The 22,846-nt window shown below is 36.5% G+C and overlaps 1 non-coding gene across 1 annotated transcript; it reads left to right on the plus strand.

Moving 5' to 3' along the window:
• Positions 1 to 2,844: 2,844 nt before the first annotated feature.
• On the plus strand, positions 2,845 to 2,949 carry LOC123788646 (U6 spliceosomal RNA). Its single transcript, XR_006778561.2, has one exon. It is a non-coding gene; the product is annotated as a U6 spliceosomal RNA (small nuclear RNA).
• The last annotated feature ends 19,897 nt before the right edge of the window (positions 2,950 to 22,846 follow it).

Genomic DNA, 22,846 nt, shown 5'->3' on the forward strand with positions numbered 1-22,846 from the left:
CTCAGAACTAGGAATAGATAACTTCCTCCACATTTTCAAGAGCAATTACAAACAACCTGCAGCTAACACTACACTTAATAGTGAAAAACCAAATGCTCTCCTCCTCAGATGAGGAATAAGATAAGGATGTCCATTCTCATTATTTCTATTCAACAGTGTACTAGGGGTTCTAGGCAGTGCAATCAGGGAAAGAAAAGAAATAAAAGCATCAAGATTAGGTAAAAAAAAAAAAAAAAAAAAACAAAACATATAAAACTCTTTATTCAGCCAACATGATCACACATACAAAAATAGCTAATGAAATCTACAAAAAGCTACTAGAACTACTAAATGAGTTTACTTAAGTGCAGGATAAAAGATCAATATATGAAAACCAATTTTATTTTTAAATAATATCAACAAATGATCAGAATCTGAAATTTAAAAAATAATACCATTCACAATAGCATAAAAAGTATGGCATATTTAAGGATAAATTTGACCAAAGATGTAAAAAGATCTATACATTGAAAACTAAGCAATTTAACATAGTACTGAAGTCCCAGCCAGAACAATTAGGTAAGAAAAAGTAACAAAAGGAATTCAAATTGGAAAGGAAGAAGTAAAACTGTCTCTATTTGCAAATACAGTATTATATACATCATATATATCATATATACATATATACATACATATCATAATACGTGTGTGTATGTATATATATATATATAAAAATATATAAAAATATATATAAAAATATATAAAAAAAAAAATATATATATATATATAAAGCCCTAAAGACTCCATCAAAACAATTGGTAGACCTAATCAACAATTCTGTAAAGTTGCAGGACACACAACTGATATATAAAAATCAGATGTGTTGGGGCATCTGGTTGGCTAAGTTGGTTAAGCAGTTGCCTTCGGCTGGGGTCATGATCCCAGGGTTCTGGGATCCAGCCCCCTATCGGGTTCCCTGCTAAGTGGAGAATCTGCTTCTCCCTCCCCTCTGCTGCTCCCCCTGCTTGTGCTCTCTGTCTCTCTCTCTGCTAAATAAATAAAATCTTTAAAAAGAAAAAACAAAAACAAAGAAAACAAAAATCAGCTGTGTTTCTACTTAACAATAAAAACTAGTTAACTAGTGTTAAACACTATAACATGGATAAATCTTAAAACAAATATGCTAAGGAAAGAAACTAGACAAAGTGCATATACTATATGATTTCGTTTACATAAATTTCTAAAAATGGCAAATGTATACTGGCAGAAAACAGATTCATGTCTGCCTTTGGGGGTGTGGGGAGAAGGAATAGGGCTAGAGGAATTACAGGAATGAGGAAATTTTTTAAGAGTGATGAATATTTTCATTATCTCAGTTGTGATGGCTTCACTGGCATATACATATATCCCAATGTATCAAGTTTTATACTTTAAATATGTGTTTTATTTTATGTCAATTATGATTTAATAAAGTTATTTTTTAAATTAACCAAAAGCAAAGAGAAAAGAGTTCCTGTGGAAAGTTAATTTACCAGAAAGTATTATAATCAACATCTGGAAATAAGCCAGAATTAGATTAAAATCCAATAATTTTTTTTAATTGATGAAAATTTTGAAAGACTATAGTTCACTTATATTTACTTTTAAAGTTATTCTATTAGAAAAATCTGCTTCATCCAATTAAGGCTTCATAAGTCCAATTACATTAATAAGAAATTTTTTTTTTTTTTTTTTTTTTTTTACAAAATCAACATCTGGTTTTACAGCCTAACAATTATAATACTTTACTCTTGGCTTCTGAGTATTAACATATATTTCCTAAATTTCATAGTAGTTTGGAAATATAATTCTAATTTATATACTTCATTTTTATTAAGTATTTTGTATCAGGGGAAATCTGAAGTATAAGCACCTAACATTTTGTAATACAGATTATGCTTTAAATAGCATAAGAAATTCAATATCCAGGGTTAAAACCATCATTCAATATAAAATGAGTACAAACAAACCTCACTGTCTCTCACCACATTTCTGTATTTTACAGACAGAAAAATGGTTATGCAGTGTGAAGATTCCCAAAGGTAAAATTCAGCTCTCTTATAAATTCCAGGTATTTAATATGTACTTTTTATATGAAATATTGTGGGCTAGGGGCTATAAGGTATATTCAGTGGTATTATGTATTCTCTGCCCTCAAGGAGTTTATAATCTAACAGAGGAAATAAGATTAACACATAATAGTAAAATCAACAGGTGACAAGACAAAAATGAGTAATGTAATTAAGTGGCCAAGGAGTAATCTCTATGAGTTCAGAGAAGCAAGTGTTTGGGATGGTTTCTAGATGATGATGAGATGCAGGTTTATCATACTGTACCATAACTGCTTATTTACTTGTCAGATTCCCTATTACAATGTTAAGCTCCTTGAAAGCAGAGATCCTCTTATTATATGAGTTAAGCACTAAAGCTCATGCCTGCAAAAGCATGCACTCAACACACAGATGGTAAATAATGTATGAAAAACAGAACAAACCTTAAAAGACTTAGGCAAGGAGGATCTAAATACACGAATAAGAAAATTCAACTTTTGGCAGAGCTAGTAGTATTAAGCAATAGCATATGGTTGGAAAGAATGATTCCGCAAGAGTGGGTTAAGCCAATGTACCCAGAGGGTAGGATGCATGCAGAAAAAGCAGGTAAGGTAGAAATGGAATAGTTAGTACAACCTCAATTGAAACTGAATGTAATAAGTCTAATTAGGGGACTGAAATAACGCACACATAAACCAAAGAAGACCTAAGTCAAGATATGGGCAGTGGAAAAGGAAACTAGTTATAACCCAACATCAATTAGAAAAGAAAAACTGTACTTGCTTTGGTAGTACACACTAAAATTAGAATGATACAGACAAGATTAGCATGGTTGCTCAGCAAGGATGACATGCAAATTCATGAAACATCACATATTTTATTAAAAAAAAAAAAAAAAGAATTGCCAGCATATGTTGACTTAGTTGAGAAGGAGAATAAGAAAGCATGCAAAGTAAGGATGACCAAGCTTTCAACTTTTCATAACAGGAAATATGGTGGTGCATTTTCAACACAGGGGGGTTAATTTTGATTATTAATCAAATTATAAGTTGTTTTAATATTAAACTTGGATTTTTACACATCAAGAAATTCCAAGGAAAAAGTGTGAGATTTTCAGACAGACCATTGGAGAGATCAGGTAGATATATTTCCTTAAAACCTTAATCAGAGCTTTTGGCTGAATCCAGGAGAGTAAATTTGAGCTGTGGGAAATATCCATAATGTTGAAGGACACTGGAAAAAAGAGAAAAAGACCAATGGAAAAAGACAGACACTCAAGATATTGCAGCACCAAAGAGGCTAAAAAGCAATCTTAAAGCAAGGGCTGATAACAGCGGAGATACTACCAGAAGGTTAAGGAGAAGGATTTGACCAGCATGGAAGACATCAATTACCTCTGAGAATTTAAATCAGGGTTAACATCTGGTTCTCAATTAAAAAGGAGAACAAATGCTGAAAACTTTGACGCAGCATAATATGTACAGAATACTGCCTCAAGAAGTGTGTATATTAAAAAAATTTTGATACTTAGCAATAAGGTGTGTGTGTGTGAGAGAGAGAGAGAGAGAGAGAAACCAGGAGGGGGAAGGAAGTGGCAGGGGAGTGGCAACCGGTGCACATTTAAACACAAGAAAATAAACGAATAATCAGAATCCAAGAATAAAATAATCAAGCTGGCAGACTGAATAACCAGTTGCTGACTTTTAAAAGCATTCTCAACAGCTCTTTAGACCTGTTCTGTCTAAAATGGTAGGTACCAACTACATGTGGCTACTTAAATTAATTAAATTAAAAATTCAGTTCCTCCTTCACACCAGCCACATTTCAAGTGCTCCACAGCCACGTGTGGATAGTGGCTATTGTACAGGACAATGCATCTATAGAATATTTCCATAATCCCTGGAATTTTAATTGGACAGCAATGTTTCATACCACAGCCTTTTGAAAATATATAAATTAACTCCAAATTTTTCTGAAATGTGTTTGTATTATAATGGAATAACGTATTCATCCTCTTTGGTCCTTCTCGAGGGTAAGCACAAGCACCCACATGCATGCACACATACAGCATTTTACTGAGAAAGACATAAATCAAAAACAGAATTCAACTTGCACAGAACCATAAGCATTGATTACAAATCCCTAGAAATACTACATGATGGTGAATGTCTTCTTTTTTAGTTGTTTTTCCTGACACATCAATTCATCAAGCATTTTCAATAAATACATTTCACAGATGGGTTTCACAGATGGGCAGACTGAGGCCTATCGTGAGGAACAGTTATGGGGAAGAGCTATGAGGAATGTCAGCTGCTCCAGTGTGTTTCTCTCTCTGAGGATTCTCATTTCAACAGCCACAGCTTAGTCGGCTCCCTCTCCATGTACTTCCAGAGATAGCATTTCCTTTAATCTCTCTGACAGGTGCCAAAACCTCACCCGTGCGCTATGTCAAATGCTAGCTGAGAAATCAACCATGGACCAGCTACCTCCTACTAGATGTGTACTATGTAGGTAGGTGGATATTTCATCTGAGACAATTATCCACTGCACTACTATGGCATACAAGTGCACTTGAAAACCCAGTTTTATACTGCTTTTCTGCCAAGGAGCCAAATGAAAACTGTTCAGAAAAGCATCTTCTTCAGTTCCCCTCTGTAGTCACTATAAATGTCATTACTCATATTTATCTGCATATGTTTAATACAGTTACATTCATAAAGGCAGATTGGACTCCAGCAAGTCATAAAAACAGGCCTGAATAACAGAAGGACACACATTTTGAAGGGACAGGAAGGATGGTAAACATGGAGGAAGAACTCAGAATAATTCCAACTTCCCCACTTTCCACAGTGGAACACTGGATTTTTCTAGTATACAATTCCCAGTGAAGTTCTATATGGCATTTCAGGAACTTGCAAGGATAAAGATGCTCAAGAGTACTCAACAAATCTGAATTATGCTTCCTGATGATTTTTTGACTTTCTCTTTATGTCCACTGTGTTGGCGTCACTGCATCAGCCAGGTATATACGTGCAGTTACTAACAAAAGGGAATAGGCTCCACAATTCACTGGAATTATTATCTGATGGATCAAGACTTCTCAAGAACCCCTGTCCAATGACTCACATGATTATCCTCCTAAAATTCTCAAATATTTCCAAAGATTTCCCTTCCTTCACTCAACAAACTCATGAAATTCAACATCCTCCAGGAAGTCTCTGTTTCAGTCAGTGGGTTTAGCAACTGATATTCTTTGCCCCTCTCCCCCACTTCCTGTCATTTCCATTTGGATCACAGCTCAAATACCATCTCCACAATGAGGTCTTGCTTGGTTATCCCCTGTCACCAACTGTCACTAAGTCACTGTCATATCATCATATTTAATTTTCATCATAGCATTTACCATTAGGGGAAATTATCTTTATATAGGTTTCTAATATGCCTATTTAATATATGTCTTCCCTAAAAAGAATTTGAGCTTCATGGGAGCAAGACTGTCTGTTTAGCTTAGTGAACTGTGACTGGCACATTACAGACATTTATTTTTTTTTTAAGATTTTATTTATTTATTTGACAGAGAGACAGCCAGTAAGAGAGGGAACACAAGCAGGGAGAGTGGGAGAGGAAGAAGCAGGCTCCCAGCAGAGGAGTCTGATGCGGGACTTGATCCCAGAACGCCGGGATCACGCCCTGAGCCAAAGGCAGACGCTTAACGACTGCGCTACCCAGGCGCCCCACATTACAGACATTTAAACAACTATTGGATGAAAGCCAATCAAGCCTCTAGACCTAAATTTTGGTGCACAGTAAATTCAGGGAACAGGGGTACACATAAAATAACACCAAGAGGAAACAGGCAAATCAAGAATCTGGGAAATAATACATAGTAACTGACTTGAATTCTTCAATAAGTCAATGTTGTGGAGAAAACAAAGTGGGGGGATTCTGTTATGGAAGTGTTATTTTCTTAGAAATGATAATAACATTGTGGTAACTTAAGCAAATGTCCTTATTCTTAAGAGATCCAGACTGAATTATTAATGGGTGAAATTTTTTAATATGTGCAACTTAAACTTTCAAATGGAATGGCAAAACAGTGTGTGTGTGTATGTAGGGAGAGAGAGAAAGAGGAAGTATAGATGGTAAATCTTAAAGGATATTATATTGGTGTTTATTACTCTTGTCTTTTGACTTATTTGTATGTTTTATTACGAAAATTTTCAAAGTTGGGAAAAAACATTTGATGAAAGGTAACAAATTTCTACTGATTCTAGCCTACCTAATACCAAATGCTCAGGACACGCTATTCCTCCAATTTTTCATGATAAGCTTATTTAATAATCTAAGGCATCTTTCTATTAACTGATATATGTCTGTTGTATGTCCTTTACACCATTTGGTTCAATGACAATCCTTTGTAAAGTAAGAGCCCAGATGCTGGAAATCATGCCAGTCAATCCATTTCCACTGCCCATACTAGAGAGCCAAGCACAGAGAGATGATTAACAAATTATTTGGGGGAACAAATATATGCCCATCAGCTGCCCATTTAGGTAAGTCATGGATCTTGAGCATCTAGAGATTTTTAAACCAGTCCCAGGAGGGCTGGCCATGAAAGGGAAAGTGGTTAATCTATAAAATGAAGTTCAGTTCAGTTTCCAAATGCTTACACTGCAAATTCTGCCAAGCCTGCCTCAAACATCGTGGTCACTAAAAAGGGCATCTTGCAGGGCCCAAAATGACAAATGCAAACTAATGAATTCCTCATTTCCTTTGACTTTCCCAGATTGCTCACTAGAATATAAACTGCAAGAAAATAAGAGTTTGACTATTTGTTCATGCTGCTGTACTATCAGTGCCTAAAAAAGAAAGTCTAGAAATTACTAGATACCCAAAATATTTGCTGAATGAATTAATGAACCAAATGCCAGCAGAACAATCATTCTCCAACTTTTGCATATATCAAAATCACCTGGGGCACTTGCCAAAACACAGATTGCTAGACTCCACTCCCAGAATTTCTGATTCAGTATTTCTAGAATGTGGCCCAGGAATATGCATTTCTAACAAGCTGCCATGTAATGCTATAACACAACTGGCCTGGGGACCACGTTTTAAGCAGCAGTGCTGTAAGAATTATTTCTTTTAACTCTCTCCTTGCTTCAAATAGCTACTACCTCAGAAGCAAACCAGTACTATGCAATCCTGTTGTATAAGATACCTAATGTACCTCATTGTTTATTTGACAAATAATCTTCTTATGGTATTACAGAAATATTTAAGCTTGAATTTAGGTTACTCAAAATTCAGACACTTTCCCATCAATCAAGCCAAATATTTACCATAGGTATTTTACTCCCTGCCAGGGGAAGCTGGAATTTCGTATTAGCAGCTCAGCATACTACTCCTCCAGCTCATTTTTGTGCATTTGGAAGAAGGCTTGGAAAATATACACTATCTCTTTGCAGCACGATTGCTCCGTGAAGCATGTCTGCCCCCAGAGAAATCAGGTGCCTCATGCACTACAGAAATTTATGTTAAAGAAAGTCTGTTTATGAGAGGCGAATGTGTAACCCAAATTTATCTCCCAGTGACAACTTCAGAATCTGAAAATTTCCAACTTCCCCCCTTGTGAGTTGCTTGAAATTGCTGTTTTTTAAGTTAAGAACACCTGTTTAGTGTTTTTCTCCTCGCCCTCCCTGGTAAATGGAGCCACTAGGAAAACAGCATCTGAAGGTTTTAATGAATAAGAAGCACAAAGTATTGACAGATTTCAGCACATTATACAACCCCTACCCTGTCCCCCTAATGAGGTAAGATCAAAAAGGAAGAAAACAGTTGTGATATTGGGCTCTGGAGTTTGTTTTTAAACTGCTGCAAATGAGCTCAGATAGAGTACCATTCTACTGGGTACAGTCATAAGCAATTTGCACATTGCTGTGAAATAACATATACAGACATGACTGTGGTAAGTGAACAACTAAAGATTTGATGTTCAGCATCAGGCACACTTCCAAATAACTTTCCATCTCAACTATACGACACTCCAGCAATCAAAATTCCACTTGCACCTTTACCACTGGGTCAGATCTAACTACAAAGCAAAAAACAAAAAAACAAACCTTCAAAAAGCCTGAGCCACTTACTGAATCTTATTCTAATTCAATAGGTATTGAGTACCTACTCTATATAAATACAGATTTTGAGAACAGAAAAGGAAAATATTAATTATAGCTAGAGGGGATGATGAATCATCTGATAAACTATTATAAAGCACTTATTTTATGCTAGTCATTGACCTAGGTACACATTTAATGGTGGCAGTCCCCGTTTGTGGGTCTTGGGTCTAGTCATAAATACAAACAAACAGGTCAACAAATAAATGGATATGTAATTACAAGCTAAGAAAGGTACACAAAAAGAAATGAACAGAAGGCCTTTCATTCAACCAACATTTGCTATTCGGTCAGGTCCTATGGCTTGAACGATGAGTGGAATTTTGAGAACCAGATGAGGAAAAACCAAGGAAATGAGGGAGAAGAGTACTCTATGCAGAATGAATAACATGAAAAAATCTACAGGATAGGGAATTACAGGTGAGCCATCAAACAGAAGTAAAATCTCAGAAGGCTTTGAACTCTATATACAAGAGAATATGGGATTTATTCTCTAGGCCAGAGGTCTACAAATTGGGTTTTACAAAATAATAAAACCACTGAATGTAGGAAGAATACGATGGGTATTAAGGAGGGCACGTATTATAATGAGCACTGGGTGTTATACGCAAATAATGAATCATGGAACTCTACATCAAAAACTAATGAAGTACTGTATGGTGACTAACATAACATAAAAAAAAAAAACCTATTTACATTTCTTGGGGTGCCTGGGTGGCTCAGTCAGTTAAGTGTCCTAGTCTTGATTTCAACTCAGGTCATGATCTCAGGGTTGTGGGATTTGGCCCTGCATCGGGCTCTGTGCCCAGCACAGAGTCTCCTTATCCTTCTCCCTCCACAACTTCCCTTACCCCTGGCTTTCTCTCTCTCTCTCAAATAAATGAATAAATAAAATCTTTTTAAAAATCTATTTACATTTCTTAACTAATTTTTAAAATACAAAGATCAGTATGGCTTTCTTACTTGACCCATATGTTGAATGGACACAAATCTTGAAAGGAACCTTGACAGAGAGGGTCTATCTTGCCCTCACTTGCAGTGCTTATATAAGCTGCCCTCAGATGCTATGGATGTGGATAATTTAAATTAGTGGAGTTCTTATAATATTTTATAATAAGAAAAGAACTCATCAGGAACATCCTATATATCACTCAGTTGTTCGTTATCTTAAGGGAGAGTATTTAAACAAGTTATAGAGTTAGCAAATTAAAGATAAATTATACATTTTTCTTTTAATGAAATTGATTCTAAATTTGCAGGCCTTTTCTATGATGACAATAGATTTAAAATGTCATATGTGCTTTATCTGTTCCTTCAAGGTAAATGTAAATATTTTTATATAAGAAAGAAACTTCAGGGCACCTGGGTGGTGAGGTTGGTTAAGCATCCAGCTCTTGATTTTGGCTCAGGTGGTGATCTCAGGGTTGTGAGATCCAGCCCTGCCGTGGGCTCTGTGCTCAGCATGGAGTCCGCTTAAGACTCTCTTTCCCTCTCCTTCTTCCCCTCCCCCAACTCTCTCCTCTCTCTCAAATTATTTATTTTTTTAAAGAAAGTAACTTCTTTGAGGAGAGAAAAAAGCTATGGAGAGAACATTTAGAACATCAATGTTTGTGAATATTCCCATTTTTAAATTTTTTGTTATCAAATGACATAAGTAAGTCATGTATTTAAACACCTATATATCAACACATTTAAATTTAGAAATGGAATTCTCTAGTTTGTATATGAATCTTCTAAATGAGTTTCAGATGGTTTATGGCCATTTGTTAATAATACAAAAATGCCTGAGGATTAATTTACAAGATTAATTAATCTGCAAGAAAAACTGATTAATGTTAAAGATGGTAAAAATGTACATGTCAAATTTCAGTAAAAAACACTTTCATACAACAGAGCAGATTGAAAAATGAATATCATGACAGTGCAGTAAACAATATAATCTCTTATATGTATATTATGAGGCAACTTTTTTTAGTTGTAACATCTATAACAAGTATCAAAATAATCTGGATGTAGTCTGAGATAATGAATATTAGATCAAAGTGTTAAAACAGGGGCACCTGGGTGGCTCAGTCTGTTAAGTGTCTGCCTTTGGCTCAGGTCATGATCCCAGGGTCCTGGGAGTGAGCCTCAGGTAGGGGCTCCCTGCTCAGCGGGGAGTCTGCTTTTCCCTCTCCCCCTGCCCCTCCCCATGCTTGTGCTCTTTCTGTCTCCCTCTCTCCAATAAATAAATAAAATCTTTTTTAAAAAAGTGTTAAACCAAAATTTTCATAAACTAATGGTACATGATTTCATTACATTTCTATCACAGATAATATTAACAATTTTTACTGAGGAAGAGAAATTTTGTACCATAAACAGTATTTTAAAATATTTTGAAATCTTGTTTATTTCATCTTTTGCACATAATTTTAAATGTTTCATTTTCTTATAAGTATATAAAATATTAGTAAAATAGCATATGAACACAAAAATAAATAAAAACATGGGGCGCCTGGGTGGCTCAGTCGTTAAGCGTCTGCCTTTGGCTCAGGGCGTGATCCCAGCGTTTCTGGGATCGAGCCCCACATCAGGCTCCTCCGCTGGAAGCCTGCTAATTCCTCTCCCACTCCCCCTGCTTGTGTTCCCTCTCTCGCTGGCTGTCTCTATCTCTGTCAAATAAATAAATAAAATCTTTTTAAAAATAAATAAATAAATAAAAACATATTAATGCGTACACAAATTTGTACTGATAGGTTGGATAATTAAAACAACATGCCTTATTGAAAAGGCTGCCAATGAAGCTTTTTGAAGAGAGATATAATACTGTACACCAGATTCTATGGAGATCAGTATGCTAGCAAAGATTAGAGATGAGAAACCAATGGAAGAAAAAGTCAAAGACTATTGCAATGATCCTAATAAATGGGCCTGCAATAAAAGAGTCATATTGTGATCCATAAAGGGAAAAATGGATATTATAGGTATTGTGACAGGCAGAATAATGTCCCCCCCCAAAAAAATGTCTATACCCTAATTCCCAATATCTGTGAATATATTATATTAAATGGCCAGAGAGGATTAACATGGCAGAGGAATTAAAGTTGTTAACCAAAAAAAAAAGTTGCTAACCAGGTGACTTTAAAATAAAGATCTTAATATGGATTATCTTTCTGGGCCCAATATAATCATAAGTGTTCTTAAATGTGGAAGAGGGAGGAAGAAGAATCTGTGGCAACGTGATACACTATGAGAAAGACACAATCACGCACTGCTGGCTCTGAAGATGGAAGGAGCCGTGAATCAAGGAATGCAGGAAGCCTCTAGGAGATGGAAAAGCAAGAAAATGAATTTTCCCTTCAGAGCCTCAAGAAGGAATGCAGCACTGCCAACATCTTGATTTTATCCCAGTAAGACCAATTTCAGACCATTAACCTCCAGAACCATAATAAATATGTGTTGTTTTAAGCCACTAAGTCCATAGTAATTTGTTACAGCAATAACAGGAAACTAATATAGGTATTATGGAAGAAACATGATGCATAGTAATTAGAAGAAAAACTAAAAAGTTGAAGATGAGTTGGATGTTTAAAGTTCAGAAGACTCCAAGAGCGAAGTTTACAATTACTGAATCAAAGATGAAAGAAGAAAAAAAAACAGATGTAGGGAGTAACCTAAAATATTATTATTAAGCCATCTGGGGTTCTAGTTTTATATTTTACCCTTAATACATACAAATCAGTTATAATAAAGAAACCATCCCCCAATTCAGTGAAATTTTCAATAACCAATGTCATATTACACTTTTATTATTAGACATTTAATTATTAAAATTGGGAAAGATGTAAAATAAAGAAAGCATCTGCTTGACCAGTGATTAAATGCTACCCTATACAGAAACCTATCCTAAATACAATTCCAGTATCAAGAAAAAGAAAACAATACTAACATCTTTTCATTTTTCTTGTCTTTGGCTTCTTTTTTCTCCTGCCTTTAACGTGTTGTATTCCTATAAATAACAAGGTGCTTCTGTACCTAATTTAATACACTCACATCACAATACTGCTTTGGAATAGAAACAAAGAAATTATTAAGAAGACTGAAATGGGTTAGTCTAGTAAATGTACAAACAGATGCCTCTTTTCTGCTTTTTATATCATGTCCTCTGAGCTACTCGTTGAACTGCTTGATTGACTGGAAGATCAGTGAAGATCAGTGAAGAATGGATGCTACTGGAACCCAAAAAGCAAGTGTAATTTTGTATTAGAAAACAGGGCAACATGCAGAGTTTTTAGATGCTGACAGAGCACTTGTTGTTGAATGGACAGACTTAAGGAAGGAAATAAAGGGAACAGTCATTGCGCTGTAGAACTCTCCATTTCATTTTTGGCTGGAAAATCCAGGTAGTATTCAACTCAAAAATTCCCCATATGCTAGTAGTTTGGCAAGATGCTACAAGAGCACTTCAAAGTATATACCCTCTGACTTTATAATTCCATTTCTAGTACTTCATACTGAAGAACCGGGGGGTGAGGGGTGGGGAGGATATAGGCAGGGATGTGTCAGAATAATTTCTAGAAATGTTCATTCAATTTGGTCTTTCTATATTTCCACCACCTTCCCCAAATTTTAAGTAATGGCCAGGCTATCATCTGCTTCTTTACCTCAGCTATTTTTCAGGGTAAAAAGCAAAAGAAGCCCAAGTCTGAAGTTCTTTTTATGGATGGTAGATTCACAGAAGACATGATGCTAGGTGTAGGAAGGGAAGGAGAAAATGAAATTAAAGGGGCAAAGAAATAAGAAAAGTTTTCTCATACCAAAGTAAGAAGTGAGTACTGCAAGTCTTTGTTCACTATATATGCATCTCAGTTTTTACCCACCCAAGGAACTCAGACTGAATTTTCAACTCAGCTCTGCCACTGACATGATGGGTAATCTTAGTTAAACCATGTTCCAGGTGCTGGAAATATAGGCCATGAACAAGACAGATAAGCCCTATCCCCATGGAAGACAAAACAAAACAAATAACTCATTCTGCCCTGGCAATAATGTTACCTAAAACCAGAAGAAAAATTAGTCAAAAGAAAATTTTTTTAATCCTCAACAATGACACAGATGATGTAACTAGTAGACAAATACACTAAATCAGCTAATATAACTATGTTCAGGTATTTATAGGAAACCACTAACATAATGAGAAATAGATGATACAAAATCTGCATGGAACTTCTAAACATGAAAAATACAATATCTGAAATGAAAAATTCCCTGGGAAGTCTTAGAAACTGCATTCTGCAAAAGAAAGGATCAAGGAACCTGAAAGCATAGCAAGAAAATGTGTCAAAACAAAGCACAAAGAGGAAAAAAAAAAGCACACAAAACAACAACAACAAACCGGAACCACAGTAAACCGTAGGAAAATAACAAGCAGAAGAACAGAGGCAGAGACAGAAAAAGCATTTGAAGAATAATGGCCGCAAATTTTCAAATTTGATGAAAACTTTCAACCCACAGATCTAAAAAGATCAACCAAATTCAAGCAGGATAAATACAAAGAATACCACATCAATACACATAATAATTGAACTGCTTTTAAGGAAGAAAAAAAAAATGCGATAAAGAGAAAATCTTAAAAGCAGCCAGAGAGAGAAAAATAAGGACATTTTATATACACAGGAGAAAAAAGTAATAAATATAAAAGACTTCTCATCAGAAACTATGCAAGCAGAAAGACAATGGAATGGCATCTTTAGAGAAAAATAAAGAATATCACCATTTGGTAAATCCCTAATAACAGATGTAGGCAATGATTATCTAAGTTGCTAACATCACAAAAGACAAACAACTTGTATTATTTGTCTCCTGATAAAAGTACACAAACCACCTAATATGTATTTTTGCCAAAAAATAAAATAAAAACCTGAATCAGGTCAAACTTCTAAATGCAAAATAAATTTATAAGAAATACAAGGGACAGAGGAGCATATTAAATGAAGCTTAATGGTTGCAATCAGCAAAATCCAGGATGAGGGAAATTCTACAAAACAATACATTTCCTTATCCAAATAAATATGAAGAAAATAAAGAGACTTAAGAACATATCAACCAAATTAAATGTGTGGATTTTATTTATATTCTGATTTTAACAGATTAACTATAATAAAAAAATTTTCACTAACTGAATATTTAATGATATAAAGGAATCAGATCCACACTAAAATATCCATGGTGTATGCAAATGTGTTCAGGGAGGGCATGAAGAGGATATACAGGTATAAATGAAATTACAGTGGACACTATTTGATGTTTACTGGAGCTGGGTGGAATGGTACACAGGAGTTCATTGTTCTCTACTTTTACAAATTTACAGATTAAAAAAATTAAGAAAACGAAATAAAAAATGCAATGTTTTCATATATCTAAGCTTTTGGAATAAAATTGATATTGTCCAAATTTACACACATGTTATCTGCAGTGTCATAGAACTGAAATGGGGGTGGGGATAAGGATATAAAAAATGTATGTAATATGATCAAAATTTAATTTTTAAGTATATAGGACTATTTACATATGCCTATAAATGAGAGAGAGAAAAGAGAGAGAGGGAAAAAGAATGTCAAAATGTTAGTTAGAATTATTTTCAAGCAGCATTCAGTAATTTAGTCCATTAAAATTTTATTTTCTGAATTTTCTATGTAATTTATTATCATAATTAAAGAAAGTATAGATTTGAAAGAGATCAAAACAAATGTATCTAAAATCAAAGTCGTATTAAGAGTTTGATTAAAAATACCGTCTGCCCTTTAACTTTGGAGTTTGTGAATAAAGGGATAATACAGAAATAGTCACAAATACCTGTGCATCTGCTATGATATCTTCCCTAGACAGGCTTAGTCCTTTCTCTGTCTTCTGAAAACACACTGTACATGTCTCTTTTTTTTAGTGCTTCTCATCATAATTATTAAGTGTCCCTCTTTCTGCTCTTGTTTAAATGTGGGACCCTAGAGACCACAGACCACGTCTTACTCATCTTTGTATCTCAGCACAGACACACAGAAGATGTTCACTAAATACATGTTAGATGAGTGAGTTACTGATGTGCTTTTTTTTAAAACATTAGCATGAAATTAACAGAAACAAGAGAAAACAGGAAAAAAAACAGGGACCCTCCTTATACCACAAGATCCTTTGATGAGATCTAATTACTAATTGTTTATTCACTTAAATAAATATATATTAAGCTTCCATCTTGTACTAGGTAGTTGAAGAAATAAAAGGAAATTCAATTATTTTCTCTCAAAGAGACTAAAATCACAAAAGGGAAAAGAGAGAATCATAAATAACTGCACTAACAAGATCATAAGAGAAAAAAAATGCATGAATGGTACCAAGAGTCCATCATAGAAGAAGAGAGACTATTTACATCCTATAGGGAATATCAGGGAAAGCTCTGTGGAGAAGATAGTACTGGCACTGTCTAAAAAGATGGTTGGGGAAAAAATACGTGGATAAAGAATTGCATGAGTAAAAGAAAGAAACATATGTATACTTTAACATTATCAGTAAAAATGAAAAAGGCAGAACTTGGATGAAACTGAGATGCTTCTGATTACTATATTTAGTAATTAAAAGCCAACAAGTGGCCAGGTATTAACTCTTCCAGTAAATATTTATTAAAAGATCCTGGGTATCGGGTACCTTCCTGGGCATCAGTTCACCACCATTATGTCTGATTTCTCTAAACTTTCTGCCTCAAATGTTTCTTTTCCCAACCACACATGCCATACCTTAGCCCTTCACCCTTCCTCCTTCTTATCACCCTCTCCCCACCTCCCTTTCATCCCTATCCAACTCATCCAACAAAACTCCACTTAGAAGTCACTTTTTTCAGGTAAATTAATATCTACTGCTACCTGAAATGCTTTGAGTGGGTGCCCCCCCAACCACCACCATCATCGTAACCAGCACCAGCAGGACCACCAGCACCACCACTATGTATCACAATTAGATACTAATCAAGAACACCATTCCCTTCCGATATCAATGATTAATGCTTGATGTATCCATAATACATCAACTAAAAGTCAATGATAAGTTGACAGTTGAGAGAAAAATGTTATTAATGGCAAATGAGTTTGTTAAGGAAATTTGGTAGATGAAGCCTCAACTGGTGTCTTATCAGTTCAACTTGCTGTATAGACAGCAAAAAATACAGAGGCAGAACAATGTATTGTGTGAAGTTTCTTTATTTCCTCCCTTATTTCTTCTATTTGTAGAAATGTGTAGGGGACGGAAGGCATCTGTAAACATCCTATCATGACTAAAAGTTTTTCTTTCAGAACTCCCACCCATAACAAACCTCAACAGACTTGGAAACAATTTTCTCCAGGCCAGTCAGGTCACTGGTACTCAGTTTCTCTTTACGGCAAAGTATCCTAATGGCATTTTGTGCTTTCCTTCACAAAAGGAGCCAGAATATCTGCCTCATTTTCTCCAAACTACTTACATCTCAGCTAGTGTCAGATTATTTCTTGCTCTCATGCTTGGCTACCTCCATGTTGTTGACTTAATAAATCAAACTTACCTGAATGTCCCCAAATGTGGCCATGAAAGAGAATCTAATTTTTTTTTAAATAAGCACACACTCGCCAATCATTTAGACTCCTTTGCACTTCTAGAGCTAAGTAGACATTCCCATTACCTCCCAATGTCTCCTATTAGTTCTCTCTGGTTTTATTAAAACCTTTTCTCTTGCATTAAAATAAAAAGCCTCTGAAAAACTAGAGTTACAGATTTTCTGCAACCCACAATTTATGGCTGCTACTTGCAACCTTCAAAAGCTTTTAAAAATAGTATCGGCTCTATTATTCTATATTATGGTAATTGTAGTAAAGATTTAAGAGGCACTTTAAGACTTTTTAGCTCTACAGTATATTTCTGTTCCAATTTCTTGCTTAGGCATTTGGGAAAGAAGCCTTATTTAAAAGCTTTACCCTCTGCCCTCTGATATACAGCTTCCCTCTTAACTACAGTAACTAGACCTCACCACACAATTAGGGAAGCTAGGTCTCCAATTAAAGCTTAGCAAAACGTGGGGCAAAGCACATCTTTCCAGAAGCCCATTCCATTTATATGCACCTGACAATAATCAAAATTTTTCTCTTGTGCTACGTACCTTTGACCCCTTTGTTATGCTTCACATCCCCTTGTTAACTCCCTACCCCTCCTTTGCTCCCACAGGAAATCAGCAAAGATAATCACAAGATTAAATAACTCCAAAGCCACTGCTAAAATGTTCAAAGCCATTAATATAACAAACGCCCAAGTGGCCACAGGGATTTATGTAGTATTGAAATTAAACTGACCTCACACTATCTTCGACATAGATCTGTTCTATTTAACCTGTGTTTTTCTCTTGTTACCTAGTCTAGGATGGTTGCAATTCAAAACAACCAAGGAAACAGCTAATGGAATTTCCACAACTGTGAGCGTGCACAAAAATCCCAATCTGAAGGCTGCCCTGCCATTGTTCTTTGTATTCAATGCACCAAAGGGTATAAGCATTTTAAACATAATTCCCCTCCATACACCACATTACTAATGCATTTCTCTTGGGCATAAACCATATGGAAAAACCACACATTCCCTGCTCCTTCCCTTTCCTCCTTTAGGATTTCAGTAGCATCTGGACGGCACAAATCTCTAACAGTCCCCAACTCTGCAAAAGATAGAGCCGAGTCCCAGACTTTCCTTGTTCTGACAAGAACCCTCCTACTACAGAGCCACAATCTTTTATTGTGTCAACAGTTATCAACTGGGGAGCTTTTCATACGAACTTCCTCATGGAGCACATTTTCCCCCAAATGCCAGCTTTCTTCCAAAGTAAAGGATAGCTCTATTCTATACCCACAGTAAATAATCTTAAGTGTTTCCGCTTTGTTTTGCCTTGTTCCAAGTTTCCATGTAAATTTCAGAATAGTGAAACACACAGTGATTTCTACACACTGGTATTTTATGATTTTAATTTGCTCAAAAGCTCTGAATTTCATTATATTTTCCCATTTGGTGCATGGGATTTTTACAGTTAACAGATGTTCACTTAATAGAGCCTCCTAGTGAGCAAATCAGTTTTTTCCCTCTGGTATTCATGTAACTTTCTAGTCCTGCGGTAGCTGTTGCTGGTGCCTGCCAAGTTATCTGGCAGTGGAAGCTCAAATGGAAAAGTGCAACAGCTCTTTGGAAATGTGTGTTCTCATTTCTTCAGTCCCACTCATTCTAACTTAACTCCTTCCTCATTAACACCATGAGAGAAAGCCCACAGGGGGAAACACCAGCATCCAACACCCGACAGGTTTCACTTGCAGATGCAAAAATGTTCTGCACCCACATAAATATTTCCTCAGCCTACGGCCACTGCAAATACCAAAATTTTTAATTCATCCAAGATAATACTGGAAGAGTTTTCCAAACAACTATCCTAGGCCAATCTCCTAACTTGCGAGTTGTTTGGAGTTTTTTATACAAATACATCTCACGACATTAAAATAAGTCAAAACACCAAAGGAAGATCTCTATCTAGAATGTTTATACACTGACCAGCTTTCAAGTCCGGCTGTGCCTCTGGGTTAGTCATCCTTCAGGACTCAGACAAATTGCCCCTCCTTCATGAAGTTCTTCCTGATCTTTACCCTTTATCCTCATCTGACTATCTTTTTGTCGCTGAGAAATCCTTTATTTTCCAGATGTCTTACTGAACAGGTAGGTAAGCTAAGGCCTTAATCTCTCACAGATGGCTAAACCCAGAGGCAAAAATTAAAGCCAGTGTCCAGGCTCTCACCTAAAGCACTTTCTACTATCTCAGTTACAAATCTCCTTTGTCTTAATTCTTTTATTTTTTTTACCTTCCTTACTATCTCTGTATCCCTAAGCATTCTGAGGCTTACTGAGCATCTCTTATATGTTAGGTGCTTCAAATGCATTCTTAATCCTAGAAATGCTAAAAAGTGGATTTATTAGTCACAGTCTAGTTAGGAAATCAGAAACCACTCTAGGTGTTTCAAACCAAGTGTATTTGACATAGAAAATCAATTACAAAGGTGGTAAGAGAGTTACAAAGCCTAACCGGGATGTGAAAGCTACCAAGAATTTAGCCAAAACAGGAAGCTGTTACCTTAGGGCTGGAGGGACAAGGAAGAAGGCATATCACTAGAGTCCATACCACTGATGGAAGCTGAAGCCATTACTGACTTGTCATGGAGGAGCTGGAGCCCTGGAAGAGAAGAGCAGCTGCTAGAGGGACTCCAGGAAGCAGACAGAGGTAGAAACACTCTCGCTTCTCCCTTCCTCCAAACCTCTGCTCTCCCACCAGTGCTTCCCACAGGCCAACCCCAGAACAAGCCAGCTAACAAGGGAGCTTGCAGGGGTCAGTCCCCACTATGATTCTGGGCAGAGCAGTGGAAGGTTGAAAAATGCCTCTGAGAGCAAATAGGCAAATATCTGGCAAGTCAGTACCATCAATTCCACTTACTTCAGGAGACTTGGGCTGGCAGTTGAGGATACTTATCCAAAGTTAGATATCTAATAAGTGATGGATTCTATATTCCAATTTCAACACTGTGCAACTGATGTCAATGCCAATAACCTCTGAATGTCCTGCCTTCACCCTCATGTGTGAATGAGTTCATAGTAGGTGCTTAATGTGCAACCTGTGAGTTAGATGTAATGTTAAATAAGCAGCCTGGTTCTGTTCACATGTGAATGTCTCCCTATGTGAATTTCTAGAGGCTACTGATTCTGTCTAGGTTTAGAAAAAGTCCTACTTATTTCCCATTTGTTGAAAAGAGAGATGCTGTTATGGACTCACTAATTCATGAACTTTCATTGAAGATAGTTTTACAGCCAGTCATGAGTGGCTCATATTTTAAATAATAGGGAATACAGTTGTATGAGCAATTATGCAATTAGAATGAGCTATATACAAGCCTTTGCTTTGCCACTAACAGGCTGAGTGACCCTGGGCAGGTGAATTTCCCTCTCTGAGCATCAGTTTCCCAATGAGTAAAAAGAAAATAATAAAATCTACCATACACGGTTGTTAAGAGGACCAAATTAGGTCAGTTATAGAAAAGGGATCCTATGGTACCTACCCAGTTCAAGCACTCAACAAAGATTAAGCAAGATAATAATAATACATATTTGGAAAAACATTCCCCAGGAAGGAATCCAGCTTCACACTAACAGACTAAAGAGAAAAGCCTCTCTTGAGTACTCCAGCAAAAACTCGTGGTTCTATGGTGATTAAAGAGCAAGCTGGCAATAACAAGCCAGCAACACTGGTCATCAGCAAATCCTGGGGTCTGTACTACTACTGTGGGAGCATTTAAATGGTATTTTTGGCTCTTAATTGGCAACAAGTTAGTAACCCAAGAATTATAAAGAATTCATTTATCTGCATCCAGCTAATCAATATTCACTCAGCATGCTTCAGTTCCTAGCATCTCAGAGGAATAAAATAAATTGTCAGTCAACAGCAGCACAAGTTTGTTGTGATGGTGGTGGTATTTTTTTCTTTTGCTAAATTATTCACCTTCTCGAAAAGCAATTTGATAAATGTTTATTTCTTCATAATACATTCTAACAACTGCTGATTTGTGACCCTCACTGTGGACTGAATTTAAATTGGGAAGGAGGTAAGAACTCCATGAATATGCCGAAACAGAATCACAGACAAGCTCAGGGGCTGTTTCTTTCTTGCTCTCACAGAGCACACTGGCTTCCCATGGCATAGGGGTACTAATTGAATTTAGAGAGTAATAAGTGAGAAGTGCACACAAACACAAAGTATACTGTGGGCTTGGCAGGATATTCTGTGGTACAGCTCAAGGGAGCAGCCCCACAGCCAGGCTGGACAGGGAGACTCTGAATTGTGCCGTAGAGTGGTCTAGGTGACAAGGAAACAGGACAAATGCAGGGAAGGCAGAATTCTGAGTACTTCCTGACTAGAAGATCGTATCTAAACAATAACAGAACATATATAAGGTTATTGTCCTTTGCTGCCTCTTCTGAAAAATCTCCACTGCCCCCTCCACTACTATTTGGATGCTCTCTCTGTTTGAGAAAAAGTAAATGTTCCTTGCAGGCAGCTGGGTAGAAAGGTGGTATGCCCAAGGGGCTCTTCTCCTAGTGCTTCCCTACCATCATGATACTCTTGATGGCAAATGACTGAAGGTTTCCACAGTCTTTTCTCCAAACATTTAAGAGGATTTAAATTAAGAAGAACTGAAGCTCAGTGTGCCAGGAGCAGCAGGACAGAGCGTTATTTTCCTTCACACAGGAGAAGTACAGAAGTTAACACATGCTGCTTGGCACTTGTCCCTGCTATGTAATCATGCGATAGAAATTCCCTCTCAGTGACGGCCCACCACACACCTTGACTTTTGTCCTGCCTGCAGCATGAGGCAGATTGCTAAGATTTAGCCTGGCTGGGACCACAAATTTCTTTATCACTCACTCACATTTCCCATTTTCAAATTCTCTGACAGAAAATTCTGGGAAAGGACCCACACCAAATTCTTTAAGTAGCTGCTTCTGAGCATTAGGACTGTTTTTTTCCCCCAACCACCATGATTTACATATGTAACTTCTAAAATACCACAACAGAATCTATTCCTAAGTGAGGCAGGTTCCCAAGTTTTTGTATTCATGGTCACTACGTTTTAGTGCCAACCTCTGAGCATTTGGTGGGGTGGCTCATCCTTTAGATCAGGGATATAAATCCAAATACAGAGGTCAAGAAAAATCAATAATAAGTGAAGCCAGCCAGGTCAGGGAGTATAAAACAATGGTGGGAATTGTAGAAAACTTGAGAGCTCAGGCACATAGGGGCATCCAGAGGGGCAACTGCTACTTTGCTCCAGAAAACTACCTTTATGGGGAAGTAAAGTCTCAACATTGTCAGTTCTTCTAATTTTGCCAAAGAAATGCCAAATTCTTCTAATTCTTTAAGAAAAGCCGGAAATCGGGATTTTATGTAAAATTAATTGGCAAGAAATTCAATAAAAATAAAACAAACACAGTGTGTGCCAACACATACAGCTGTAGTCTGTGATGTTGAACCAGTATTATCCCCTTCCAAAAGACAAAACACTTTGTATTAGGCTGCAGTAGGAAATTAAACCAAATGCCTAGTGGCGCAACACAACAGAAGATTATTTCATGCTCATATAACTGTCCATGGCAGATCCAAATCATGGGTGGGGACTGAGGATGTGTGGAGAGGCAAGAGAGGTCACACATCATACAGTCATTCAGAAAACCAAGGAGCATGGCTCTGCACCTTCAGTATGTAACTTCCAAGGTCACCCTGAGAGCAACTCCATCCTAGTCAAATATTAGTTCCTTTCTCCCGTACCTTGTACATGAAGACAAGGGGGAACAGAGGTGAAAAATGGGGGCAAAAGATAAAACCTGACTTTCTTCTAATATAACATGTTCTATTTAGGACCTGGGGGTTTTATTCCAGGAGAATTTACAGAAAAGCTGGCATTTTTTATCAGTGTTCTGTTCTTTTTAAGTGACAGATCAAAGATTTTATGATATTTGAAAGTTTGTCAAGGCATACAT

Source organism: Ursus americanus, chromosome 15, assembly GCF_024610735.1.
Source record: "Ursus americanus isolate L20-20 chromosome 15, mUrsAme1.1.p, whole genome shotgun sequence".
Classification (NCBI taxonomy): Eukaryota; Metazoa; Chordata; class Mammalia; order Carnivora; family Ursidae; genus Ursus; species Ursus americanus.